The sequence below is a fragment of the Hypanus sabinus genome, chromosome 9, assembly GCF_030144855.1.
Source record: "Hypanus sabinus isolate sHypSab1 chromosome 9, sHypSab1.hap1, whole genome shotgun sequence".
NCBI lineage: Eukaryota > Metazoa > Chordata > Chondrichthyes > Myliobatiformes > Dasyatidae > Hypanus > Hypanus sabinus.
The window spans coordinates 144,551,797-144,565,851 of NC_082714.1; positions in this window are offsets into that span (position 1 = coordinate 144,551,797).

Below are 14,055 nucleotides of genomic sequence, written 5' to 3' on the forward strand. Positions count from 1 at the left end.
TAGTCATTTATAATAAATATTACGTACAACAGGATAGTCAATATAACATAGAAATACAGTTATGTCAGCATGAGTAAGACAGTCTGATGGCCTGGTGGAAGAAGCTGTCCTGGACCCTGTTGGTCCCGGCTTTTATGCTGCGATCCATTTCCCAGATGGTAGCAGCTGGAACAGTGTGTGGTTGGGTTGATGTGGATCCCCACTGATCCTTCGAGCCCCTTTTACACACCTGTCTTTATAAATATCCTGAATAATGGGAAGTTCAACTCTACAGATGCGCTGGGCTGTCTGCACCACTCTCTGCAGAGTCCTGTGATTGAGGGAAGTACAGTTCCCATAGCAGGCCGTGATGCAGCCAGTCAGGATTTTCTCTATCGTGCCCCTATAAAAAGTTCTTAGGATTTTGGGGGCCCATACCAAACTTCTTCAACCATCTGAGGTGAAAGAGGCACCGTTGTGCCATTTTCACCACATGGCTGGTATGTACAGACTACGTGAAATCCTTGGTGATGTGGATGCCGAGGAACTTAAAGCTGTTTATCCTCTCAACCCCAGATCCATTAATGTCAATAGGAGTTAGCCTGTCTCTATTCCTCCTGTAATCCACAACCAGCCCCTTTGTTTTTGTGACATTGAGGGAGAAGTTGTTTTCTTGACTCCACTGTGTCAGGGTTTTGACTTCTTCTCTGTAGGGTGCCTCATTATGATTTGAGATTAGGCCAATCAATGTAGAGTCATCAGTAAATGTAATTATCAGATTGGAGCAGTGGGTGGCGACACAGTCATGGTGATGCAGAGAGTAAAGGAGGTACACATCCCTGAGGGGCACCTGTGCTGAGGGTCAGAGGGGCAGTGGTGAGTGCGGACGATAATAGAATTGATGGCTTTGTGGCAAAGTTTGCAGATGATACGAAGATAGGTGGAAGGGTAGGTAGTGCTGAGGAGGCAATGTGATTACAGCAGGACTTAGACAAATTGGAAGAATGGGCAAAAAAGTTGCAGATGGAAAACAATGTTGGGAAATGTATGATAATGTATTTTGGTAAAAGGAACAACATTGCGGACTATTATCTAAATGGGGAGAAGGTTCAACCATCAGAGGTGCAGAGGGACTTGAGAATCCTTGTGCCAGACTCCCAGAAGGTTAATTCACAGGTTGAATCTGTGGTAGAGAAGGCAAATGACATTTTGGCATTTATATCAAGGGGAATAGAATATAAAAGCAAGGAGATAATGCTGAGCCTGTATAAGACACTAGTCAGACCACACTTGGAGTATTATCAACAGTTTTGGGCCCCACATCTCAGAAAGGATGTGTTGTCATCGGAGAGAGTCCAGGGCAGGTTCAGGAGGACGATTCTGGTAACGAAGGTGTTAACATATGAGGATTATTTGGCAGCTTTGGGCCTCTACTCACTGGAATTTATAAGAATGTGGAAGGATCTTAATGAAACCTACTGAATGTTGAAAGGACTAGATAGTGTGGATGTGGAGAGGATGTTTCCTATGGTGGGGTATCCAGCACTAGAGGGCACAGCCTCAGAATTGAGGGAAAACCCTTTAGAACAGAGGTAAGGAGGATTTTTTTTAGCCAGAGAGTAGTAAATCTCTGGAATACTCTGCCACAGACTGCGGTGGAGGCCGTCTGTGCGTATATTTAAGGTCGGAATTTGATTGTTTCCTGATTGGTTAGGGCATCAACTGATATGGCGAGAAGGCAGGTTTATGTGTCTGAGAGGGATTGGGAAGCAGCCATGATGAAATGACAGATCAGAAGCGATGGGCTGAATGGCCTAATTCTGCTCCTATGTCTTATGGACCTCACTGTAGTCAAAACTGATGTAATTTGCATTTTCTATGAGGAAAAGTAAATACACAATTTGATGCCACCTTCACAAATTATTTTGTACAATGCATCTATCTATAAATAGCTTATGAATTCACTTCTCTAACACCTGTCTGTCTGTCTGTCTGTATACACTGAGTGGCCACTTTATTAGGTACACCCATACACCAACTTTTTAATGCATATATCCTATCAACCTATCATGTGGCAGCAATTCAGTACATAAAAGCATGCAGTCAAGAGGTTCAGTTTCCTCTGGGCATTCACAGCAAATTAAACTAACCATATAACCATATAACAATTACAGCATGGAAACAGGCCATCTCGGCCCTCCTAGTCCGTGCCGTGCGAATCACCTAGTCCCATTGGCCCACACTCAGCCCATAACCCTCCATTCCTTTCCTATCCATATACCTATCCAATTTTACTTTAAATGACAATTTTATATTAAATGACAAACTTTCTTATGTTTAATAGTAAGTGATAAGCAAGAGCCAAATAGTTTCAATAGTCTCTGTACATTAACAAATAATATCATAGAAGAATGTTTGACGAAGTATTTCATTGTGTTATGTGGAGGTAAGTAAAGGAAGTTATTTACCTCTGCTTTAACATGAACATATATTTAGTGTATTGTTACGTATCCCGTAACTGGATAACTTACCAGCAAAGATAGAGAGGTCCGTTGAAGTCTGATGTCACCATTTTCAAACGTTTTTATTTATAAAGGGGCACAAAAGTAAGCTTAATACAAACATTCAGATAATGCACGTCGTCAATACTCAATCTAAAACGCGGGTATAGTAATGTTCATCATTAAGAAGTAATCTCGACTGTTGTCTAGGGGATAATATATTGTCCGTTGGAAATATAAAAGTCACTCAGAAGTCTGCAGACTTTAGCCTTTTGGGGAATCGCTGGGTTTCACGTGTTTTCGAGGGATTGGTGAAAAACGGAAAAACTTGCCCAGGTCTTTATGAAGCCACTCCGTTAAATCAGGGGAGCATTGTTTCCCCATTGTTAGTTCGAAGTCCTTCTCAGTATTATCAGCCACCCGCTCCCCAGGCAAAGGAGTTAGGAGCTCACGTGGGGTTGAGTGGCTTCCAGCCATGGGAGCACTGAGCGAGGGTCTCTTTCGGATGCGTTGCTGGGGTACTGCCTCCTGCAGTCCCCTTTTATCTTGACTTGCAGAGTTGTAGATGTCCATCAAAGTAGGGTGATGCAATCCCGACCCCCACATTGCCCGAGGGTGTCCATATCCATGGTAGCTGTCACGTAGCAGGGACCTGCATGTCACACAGGTGCCTCTTAGAAAAATGGCCAAAACCGTTGCATTGTCTCTCACTTCTGAGACCTGAATTAATAGCGATCTTGCGATTCTCCGGAAGGATGGGGCTGCTCCCGCTCCTTCGGCCCCTCAGAGCTGTGGTACATTCATAACAGTATGAAGGTTATACGCTAAGTGGCCACTATATTAGGTAACTCCTGTATCTGAATGTATGTTCATGATCTTCTGCTGCTGTAGCACATCCACTTTAAGGTTCGACACATGCATTCAGAGATGCTCTTCTGCACACCACTGCTGTAACCTGTGGTTATTTGAGTTACTATCACCTTCGTCAGCTTAAACTAGTTTGGCCATTCTCCTATGGCCTTTCTCATTAACAAGGCAATTTTTCCCCACAGAACTACTCACTGGATTTTTTTTTTGTTTTTCGCACTATTCTCTGTAAACTCTGGTTGTGTGCGTGAATGTCCCAGGAGATCTGAAATAAAATGACCCGGTCAGGCACCAGTGATCACTCTATGGTCAAAGTCACTTAGATCACATTTCTTCCCCATTCTGATGTTTGGTCTGAAAAACAACTGGACCTCTTGACCACATCTACCTGCTTTTAAAGACTGAGTTCCTACTACGTGATTGGCTGATTAGATAATTGTATTAACAAGCAGGTGTACAGGTGTACCTAATAATGTAAACATTGAGTGTAAATGGCAACATAGAAGGCAGCCATTATTCCTTTGAATCTACTCTGCCATTCAATGAGATCTGAGTGATTTCTTTTACCTCAATGCTACTTTCCTGCACTATACCCATAGCTCTTGATTTCTCTTATATTGAAAAAAATCTATCCCATTACTTATCAACTAAGCAATCATAGCTCATTGGAGTAGAAGCTTCCAGTTATTCACAACTCATTCTGTGAAGAAATCTCTCCTTATCTCAATTCCAAGTTACTGCCTCTTTTTTAAGACTTGTGCCCCTAATTCTAGATTTATCAGCAGGGGTAATATTCTCTTGCAAGTCATTTGAGATTATATCTGCTTTATCTTTTATTCTTAAATCTGGTAAATGCTTTACTCAAACTATCCTTGAAAAATTATCTCCCCCCCCCCCTTTTAAGGAATCCAAGTAGAAAGTTACCCTTTCTTAATGAGAAATATATTCTTTCTTAGATAAAGAGACTGAAATTGCACAGAGTAATGTGGAGGCTCAGTACAATCCAGGTTTGTTTTTATCAATGAGGTTTTTGTGGCTAGAAATATATGCGATTAAAATACACAAACACAGATTAAAATCACATCTGGTTTCCGAGTAAGGGGAAGCCAGTAGATTCCAATTATACTATGCTTATGCAAATCATTCAACATGTCTTTTGGGTGCTGTGGTTTCCTCTGCTTAATAGTGAAGGGAGAAAGAGAAATTAATGGAAAATATAAAGATTAGATATGTAGGCAAGCATAGTCTGCTTGTGGGTCAACAAATCAATCCTTGTGACAGTTTTGAGATTCAATACCTGAATCTCAATGGTAATATTCTTCACCATGTACTCGACCCATTCAACACTATTTTCCAAATTACCGTGGTTTCTTATTTGGTACAAAGCACTTTTACAATTTCAGACACCCAGATTTTATTTTGTGGTTTGGCAGTAGGGAAAGTGGCAGGCAAGAAATTCTTTCACATATATGTGTTTTGCACAAAGGGACGTATTCAGCACCCTGTTGCTTTATTCCTTGATTCTCCTGAGATGTCAAATTGCTTCCAGGTCATGTGCAAATGATATAGTTAAACGTGGATTTGCTTGGACATGAAGCTCTCTCCACTGCACCTAGTGGTCTACCTCAATTCCTGTTCACAAAGTGAATGAAGGAAAAGCCTTGGCATATTACTAATGATGTGAAACTGAGTCTATTAACATTATGCGTTGGTCTCTTACTATACAGTATTACAATGAAACAGGGGCTCACACATGAAACAGATGTTGACTCACCAGTCATTAACCAGTATTAAAAGTGCAGACGTGGTCAAGAAGTTCAGTTATTGCTCAGACCAAACATCAGAATGAGGAAGAAATGTGATCTAAGTGACTTTGAATTTCAAATGATTGTTGGTGCCAGACAGGATGGTTTGAGTATTTCAGAAATTGCTGATCTCCTGGGATTTTCACACACAAAGTTGTTTAGAGTTTATGCAGAATGGTGCAAAAAAAAAAGAAAATATCCAGTGAGCAGCAGTTCTGTGGGGAAAAAATGCCTTGTTAATGAGAGATGTCAGAGTAGAATGGCTAGACTGGTTCAAGATGACTGGAAGGTAACAGTAACTCAAACAATCACATCTTAAAACAGTTGTGTGCAGAAGAGCATCTCTGAGCGCACAACACATCAAACCTTGAAATGGATGGGCTACAGTGACAGAAGACCATAAATGTACATGGAGTAGCTACTTCATTAGGTGCAGTTTTTACGTAATAAAGTAGCCACTGAGTTTAATTGTGATATGCCCACAAGATAGTACAAGATAAATGTTATCCCGACTCTTCTACTGCAGTCAAGGGAACATTTCACTCCATGCACATACATTATTTTTGTTGAGAACTTGAGGCTCAGGCAAAACATCATTTTTAAGAATGCTTGTAGACAATAAATTTCTCTTCTGCATTTTGACTTCTGTCCAAATTGAGTTGGAGGTGGATTTCTCTCACAAGATGGAATGAAAATGATGCATAGTTCTTTTTTTTGGGGGGGGGGTATAAATCATGAAATGTGGAGCAATTTGTCACTTTTCTCTTGACCCCTTTCCTGTAGGTGGAGTAACCATATTCCATCTTTTGCTTGAGGCTATGGACAAAACTGAATTAAAATTGTAGAGCATAAGTAGGCTGTTGCTAACTATGCACTGTTTTCATCACTCATTTGCAGATGGTAATTTCCACATACCTTTTTTTTGCTGCATCCATTGCTGTAAGAACAAGTAAAAACCCTTGTGTTCTCCATACTTGCAAACAATTGTTCTGTCTCTAACAATTCTTCCTCCAGGCATATGTAAATTGGAAGATGTATTATAAATTCATAGAAGTATACTGTTCAAGTCTATAATCAACTGAAAGAGAAAGACGGTTTAAAAGTCTTGTGCACTAATTTAACTTCATTCTCTAGATCAGGGGTTCCCAACCTGAGTCCACAGACCCACTGATTAATGATCCATGATATAAAAAAGTTGGGAGTTAATGTTTCCTATTGCTTGTTTATTTAATGTTTATCTCTGAAGTCAGGTTTAGCAATTTTCTTTATATTTCCACTGCAGACAATCTATTCCAAAAAAAGGTTTAGTGAGTTGGGTGCATGCTATGCTGGAGACGGGAATGTGGCAAACCTTTCAGGCTCCTTGATGGTTCGATTTGACGCAAAAGATGCATTTCACTATATAGTTTTTTATTGTGTACATGTGACAAATAAAGCTAATCTCTCTCTCTTCCAGCTCCATCTCACCAAATGACGTGTCTTTGCTGACCTAGAGTGTTCCGTTCCATTGTGCCCCAGTGGATCTTGGTCAATTTCCTAATCCAATTGTGTCAACCTTTCAGAAACTTGCCGCCTTCAATCACAGTTTACTTCAGGATCTCTGTTCCTTGATTCTGGGTAATCCTGCATTATCCCATCTACCATGACTTTTGTTCAAAGGTGGGCAGCACTGTCAATTAAGACCCACATTGTGAATGTTTCTTCCAAAAGTCACCTGCTGCTTTATTTCACTCTCCCTCAGTAAAGCCCTGGCCTTTGGTCATCACACCTAATGCATTTCCTATCCCATTGTCAAATTCGCATCTCTCTGAGGCTCTTTGTTTTGTTTTTCCATGTTGCAGACTATATTCTAGCTATTAGCTTCTCGATAAAACTCAGTCAGCTGTAATACCCTAAATGTTCCTGCACAACATATGTTAAATAGTCTTTCCTGCTCTCCCTGTTCTGTTGATAACTCTTTAGTCTGTTCATTTGTTCATAGTTTTAAAATTTTGATCATTGACGTTCGCACATGTGACCATTCCACTAATTATTGATTGCTCATTGCTGTTTGCGCTATTGCCTTGTAAATTATCGGTTGCTATTGTGTATTCTGTTACGGTATTGTCCTATATTTTATGCTTGGCACCAAATCACAATCAGTTCTGGTATGTTTCACATACTGTACTGGCAATAAAATGATTCTGATTATTCATGTGTGAAGCTTAAGCTTAATACCTGCTTCTTCCCAGCTAATGTTCCTCGATGTGCACTTTGATACTGTTTGGTCTGCTCCTGGCTTTGGAGATTGCGGTTAGATTCAGTGAGTTATGTACATGCTATGCTGGTGCAGGGAGCATGGCAAATCACAACATTTGGAGATTGCCTTCAGGCACCTCTGAATGCAGAACATGTTGAACCCTGATGTGGATGAACTACAGCAGCAGGAGACCACGAATACACAGAAATACACTCAGTGCTACTTTGTTAGGTACCACTGAGTGTAGACCATATTGAGACGTGCTAGTAAAATAGTTTGGGCGTCTTCTTATCATTGCTTAAAGAAAAGCCTTGCCTTCAGCTGGCCCATTTCTTAGTGGCCTGGAAGTTAAACAGTTGAGTTCACTACCTTGTACCAAACCTCTCTTAGCTTTCCATGATAAACACACATAGTATGATCATGGGCATTTTGATTTAGTCATCTGCCAAAGCCACAGTGAAGTAAGGTACAGTAAATGAAACAAATGTAAAAGTCAACTTTTGTGCACAGTTTCTTGTTTTTGTAGTCAGTTGTTTATAAAAGCGGGTATGCTAAGTTACCAGTAAAAAGGGATTCTTGTCAAGAGCATCATAATGATCTAGGTAAGATAATAAGCGCTAAAGTGAGGCAGTAGAATAAATGGGAATTTGTTTAATTTTACAGAGTAAAAAATGTATAACAGCCTTTAACTTTGGTTAACATCAAGCAGTTCTACATTTTAGGAATTATAATAAAATGCCATAATTTTCTTGTTAGAAGAACTTTCAATGTGATGAAAAGCATTTAAATTATAATTTATGATATGCACAATAACACATTATTAACATTAGTAATTTATATTTGTTAAAAAGCAGACGTGGGAATAACTTCAGTTTCTTATATGTGAAATACCTGGGTGTGAAGCTGTTCAATCGTTACTTTTTAATTACAAGTGCTTTGATTATAAAAAGAAGCCAAAACATTAGTAGCACATGCTAGCAGTTTAATGGAGTGGTATGTTGGAACTAAGCCTTGTTCTGGCCTTTTGAGGCAATAATGGCAGGAAGAAATCTGGAAAGGGTCACTAAAGCATGAGCATTAAAAAAGGACCTTCAGCTAAATGGTCAATGCTGACCAAAGTTCCCATCTAAGGGAGATGGAAAAGCCATATCACATTTGCCTGTGTATGGCCATATCCCTTTAGTCTTTCCTGTCCATTTACCTGTCGAAGTTCCTTATAAATGTTTTAAAAGCCTGCTTCAAACTCTTCAAGATGCTTCATCAGGAATTTATTGAGCCCCATTGAAGGGTCTTGGCCTGAAATGTCGATGGCTTATTCCACTCTATAGGTGCTGCCTGATCTGCTGAGTTCCGCCAGCATTTTCTGTGTGTTGCTGTGGATTTTCAGCATCTGCAGCATCTCTTGTGTTCAACTTCTTCCTCTAGCAGTTTATTCCCTGTACTAATGACACTTTGGTCAGTTCCCTTCAGGTTCCTAGTAAACCTCTCCCCTTCCACCTTAAACCTATGCTGTCTAATTCCTGATTTTTCCAAACCCTGGGGAAAAAGGATAGGCACATTCACCTTATTTATGCTCCTAAGTATTTCGTATATCTCTTTCAGATCACTCTCAAGGATTTCAGCCCTCAGGGCATTTGAGACTCCTGATTATCTGTATGACTAAGAAAATCGTCAGCTTCTCACACCTGCTTGTTGCTCTTATTCCAACCCTTCTCTGGTAATGCTCGCTTCTGGCAATTTCACAGAAATTAAACTAGGAAACTAATTGCAAAATCCACAGCAGATTGAATCCCATTTATTTCAGCAGCAAGTTTCAGGTGTTACTTTTTAATGAATCGACAATGTTTGCAAATGTTTCTGATATCCAAGAATTAAGACTAAAACTTACATGCGCTATCAAAAATATTAGAATTATTTCAAAATATTTAAAAGTTGATTTGAACAATGAAAAAACTATTCAATACATTTAAATGAATTCAAAAAATTCATATAAATGCATAGAATTCAGGAGAGGGATGGTTATTGTGGTGGGTGAGGGAGTCTGTCACAGAGGTGGGGGTGGGGGTTGAACGATCTGTGTTCTGAACTAAATAACAGATGGCCAGTGTTGACGCAGTTTGACGGGGCGATCTAATAATGGAGGTGCAGGGAGCAAGGGTCTGTATCCACACAGAAACTATTGAAAAACTTTGATTTCCAATAATGTAGGTGATTAGCCCTTTAATTTACCATCGCTGTTAATCATACACTTTATCAACATTTAATTCACAGTATGAGTCTTAATTAAGACCATAAGATATAGGAGCAAAATTAGGCCATTTGGCCCTTCGAGGCTGCTCTGCCATTTCATCATGGCTGATCCATTTTTCCTTTCAGTCCCAATTTCCTGCCTTCACCCCCATATCCCTTCATGCTCTGAACAATCAAGAATCTATCAATTGCTGCCTTAAATATACATAGAGACTTGGCCTTCACAGCTACCTATGGCAAAGAATTCCACTCTCTGGCTAAAGGAATTTCTCCTCATCCCTGTTCTAAAAGAACACTCCTCTATTCTGAGGCTGTGTCCTCAGGTCTTAGACTCTCCCACCTTAGGAAACATCCTCTTCACAACCACTCTATCAAGGCCATTGACCACTTGGTAGGTTTCAAAGTAGTCACCCTTCATTCTTCTGAATTCTACTGAATATAGGTCCAGAGCCATCAAACACTTTTCATACGACAAGCCATTCATTGCTGGAATCATTTTCGTGAACCCCCTTTGAACCGTCTCCAGTTTCAGCACATCCTTTCTAAGATAAGGGGCCAAAAACTGATCACAATACTCCAAGTGAGGCCTCACCAGTGCTTGATAATGTTTCAATATTACATCCTTGCTTTGATATTCTGGTCCTCTTGAACTGAAGGCTAACATTTGTATTTGCCTTTTTCACCACAAACTCAGCCTGCAAATTAATCTTTCGGAAATACTGCACAAGGACTCCCAAGTTCCTTTGTGCCTCAGTTTTTTTTCTATTTTCTCTCCATTTAGAAAATAATCCTTTCATTTCTTCTACCAAAGCGCATGACCATCCACTTCCCAACACTGTATTCCATCTACCATTTCTTTGCCCATTCTCCTAATCTAAGTCCTCGCCAAAACTACCTGCACCTCCACCTCTCTTCATATCATCTGAAAACTTAGCAACAAAGCCATTGATTCCATCAACCAAATCATTGACATATAACATAAAAAGAATTGGTCTCAACACAGACCCCTGTGGAACACCACTAGTCACTGGCAGCCAGTCAGTAAAGGCTCCTTTATTCCCACTCTTTGCCTCCTGTCAATCAGCCACTGCTTTATCAATTTCTTGGAACCCTGCATACATTTGTGTGGACCCGCTTGAAATTCCTTTCAAAGTTAGGAAAGATACTATAAATTAGGAAGAGCCAGGTTTGTGCAGCTGTTCTTTATTCAGATTCTTGTGTTGCACTTCGGTCAACCTATTGTACTTTGTTTTTATCCCCAGATTGAGTAGAATGCTAAACTGGCATCAAGTGCTCGCAGTGCCACACAGTAGCTATTACATGATTTATCCAGTCTTCTTTATGGTTATCATAAAGCTCCGTGAAAAGTGTAAAAATAGAGTGAATTTCTACCTTACATCTGGAAAAAAAATTTTGGTGACCTGTGTTCACAGATCATTGTATCACTCTGGGCCTCTCTTATTTTTAGCCTTTCGCTACTAAAACACGACACTGATTGTTTTCATAGTTGGACTGGTGGGATCATAGCTTGGCAGCATTCAAATCCACCTGCCATAATTTTGCGTACTGACTTAACCGATCAACATTGCTTTCTAATGGCATAGAACATGCTCAGTGGCCACCTTATTGGGTTCACCTGCTCGTTGATGGAGATAGTTAATCAGCCAATCATGCGGCAGCAACTGAATGTGTAAAAGCATGCCGACATAGTCAAGAAGTTCAGATGTTGCTCAGACAAACATGAGAATAGGGAAGAAATGTGATCTAAATGACTTTGCCCATGGAATGATGGATGGTGCAAGATGAAGTGGTTTGAGATTCTTAGATTCTGCGGTTCTGTGGGTGAAAATGCCTTGTTAATGAAAGAAGTCAGACTGGTTCAAGCTGACAGGAAGACGGTAATAACTGAAATAACCACGTGTTACAGTGGTGATGTCCAGATTAGCACTGTCGACGGATAATATGTCGATCCCCCAAAGAGGATGGGCTGTAGCACCAGAAGACCATGAACATACATTCAACACACACAAACTGCTGGAGGAACTCAGCAGGCCAGGCAGCATCTATAGACAAAGTACGTTTCAAGCCAGGACCCCTCGATAGGATTGAGTCCTGCAGAAGGGTCTCGGCTCGAAATGTTGATCTTGCCGAAGGTTCTCAGCCTGAAATATCAACTGTACTCTTTTCCATTGATGCTGCCTGGCCTATTGAGTCCCTCCAACATTTTGTGTGTGTTGTTTGGATTTCCAGCATCCGACCGAGATCTTCTCTCGTTTGTGAACATACACTTAGTGGCCACTTTATTAAGTAGAGGTACGTAATAAAGCAGCTGCTGTGTGTAGAACATAGAACACTACAGTGCCATATTCTTTCCATCCAGTTACATTCCTTACTGAACAATCGTTTTTGAGTAATTGACAAACTTCATTATGTAGATTGTTTGTTGTGCAGTTCATGAATAAACACCATTAATGGTGAACAGTCAGTAATGTTACTCATAGGGCACTTCCAGTCATTCCATTTTGTGTATATACCCATTACTTCCCTTTTTCCCCTGCCTTTTATTCAGCCCACTAAAATTATCTTCAATTCCATGAATTCTTAATTTTAGTTAACAGTCCCCAAGGACAAAATTTTAAGTACTTTTTGGCAGTCCATTAATTGACATTCTCCTTAGATGAACTTGCAATGGAAAATCAACAATCTCTAAGCGAATGGATAAGACCATAAGACCAGAAGATATAGGAACTGAAGTAGGCCATTTGGCCCATCCAGTCTGCTCTGCTATTCAATCATGGGCTGATCCAATTCTTCAAGTCATCCTTACTCCCCTGCTTTCACCCCATACCCTTTGATGCCCTGGCTAATCAAGAACCTATCTATCTCTGCCTTAAGTGCACCCAATGACTTGGCCTCCACAGCCACTCATGGCAACAAATTCCACAGATTTACCACCCTCTGACTAAAGTAATTTCTTCGCATCTCTGTTTTAAGTGAACGTACTTCAATCCTGACTCCCCTACCATGGGAAATAACGTTGCCATGTCTAATCTGTTCAGTCCTTTTAACATTCGGAATGTTTCTATGAGGTCCTGCCTCAGTCTCCTGAACTCCAGAGAATACAGCCCAAGAGCTGCCAGACGTTCCTCATACAGTAACCCTTTCATTCCTGGAATCATTCTCGTGAATCTTCTCTGCACTCTCTCCAATGTCTCTCCAATTACTTTCTTAAATAAGGAGCCTAAAACTGCACACAATACTCCAAGTGTGGTCTCACAAGTGCCTTATAGAGCCTCAACATCACATCCCTGCTCTTATATTCTATACCTCTAGTAATGAATGCCAACATTGCATTCTCCTTCTTCACCACTGACTTAACCTGGAGGTTTACCTTTAGGGCATTGGGCACAAGGACTCCCGAGTCCCTTTACCATATCGTCATGTAAGTTGTGAAGCTTGTCTAAAGCATAAATGAATAGAAATGTTTTGCTACTCCAAATCTTCCAATGACATAGTAACTGCTCTTGCCACCTTGAGTTTTCTATGAGGCTAATTGAGGCACAATAACCATTAAATGGGAAAAGGGTATTGGGAAACTTCTCAATGGCTTTCAGGATCTGTATGTAAATCATATTACAGTACTTTAGAACATTGGAATATTAGGAAGCTTTTGATAAGAACAGGCCATTCAGCCCAACAAAACCTGCCAAATTTCTATTCACAGTGTGTGGCTGAAATAACTATCAAGTTTAGATTTGAAAGTCTCTGAGGTATTACTCTCATCTACACAACTATGTAGTTTGTTCCATATGTCCACAATTCATTGCGTAAAGAAATGCTTCCTGATGTTATTCTGTGAGCATTGACTGCAAAGTTTGGAACATACTGAAAAATTGCATCAATTGCAGTGAGTGAAATATAGAACCATACAGTACAGAAGGAATCCAGTCAGCCCATTTTTTAAAGATTAATCCCATATTTCTCTGTTGCCAAGTAGTGTTTGGCACGTCAAGTGATCACTGTCAAATTGTACCTGCCAAGGCTGCGTGAGAACTATTGGAAGTCCAGGATGTTTTATTGACTGTAGTGTCCTGTCTCTGCAAAACTTGACATGCTGCCTGGATCACCATCTCCACTAGCTGATTACCTGCCAATTCAGGTGTTGTGATTTGTTCCTGGAACAGGTCAGAGATAGAATTAGAATGGTGTTTTAACCCCTAGGTTTGATGGAAACTGAGCAGAGTGAGAGTTAAATTATGTATTGAAATTACTGGTTTTTTTTAATCATACAATGGTTATTTTGTACCACCATTTTCTTGGGCAGTTGAAGGGCTTCCTTGCCTTATTGAGATCCATCTTGACACTGGTGGATATTTAAAGGAGGTTCAGTGAGACTACTTTGACAAGGTTAAGA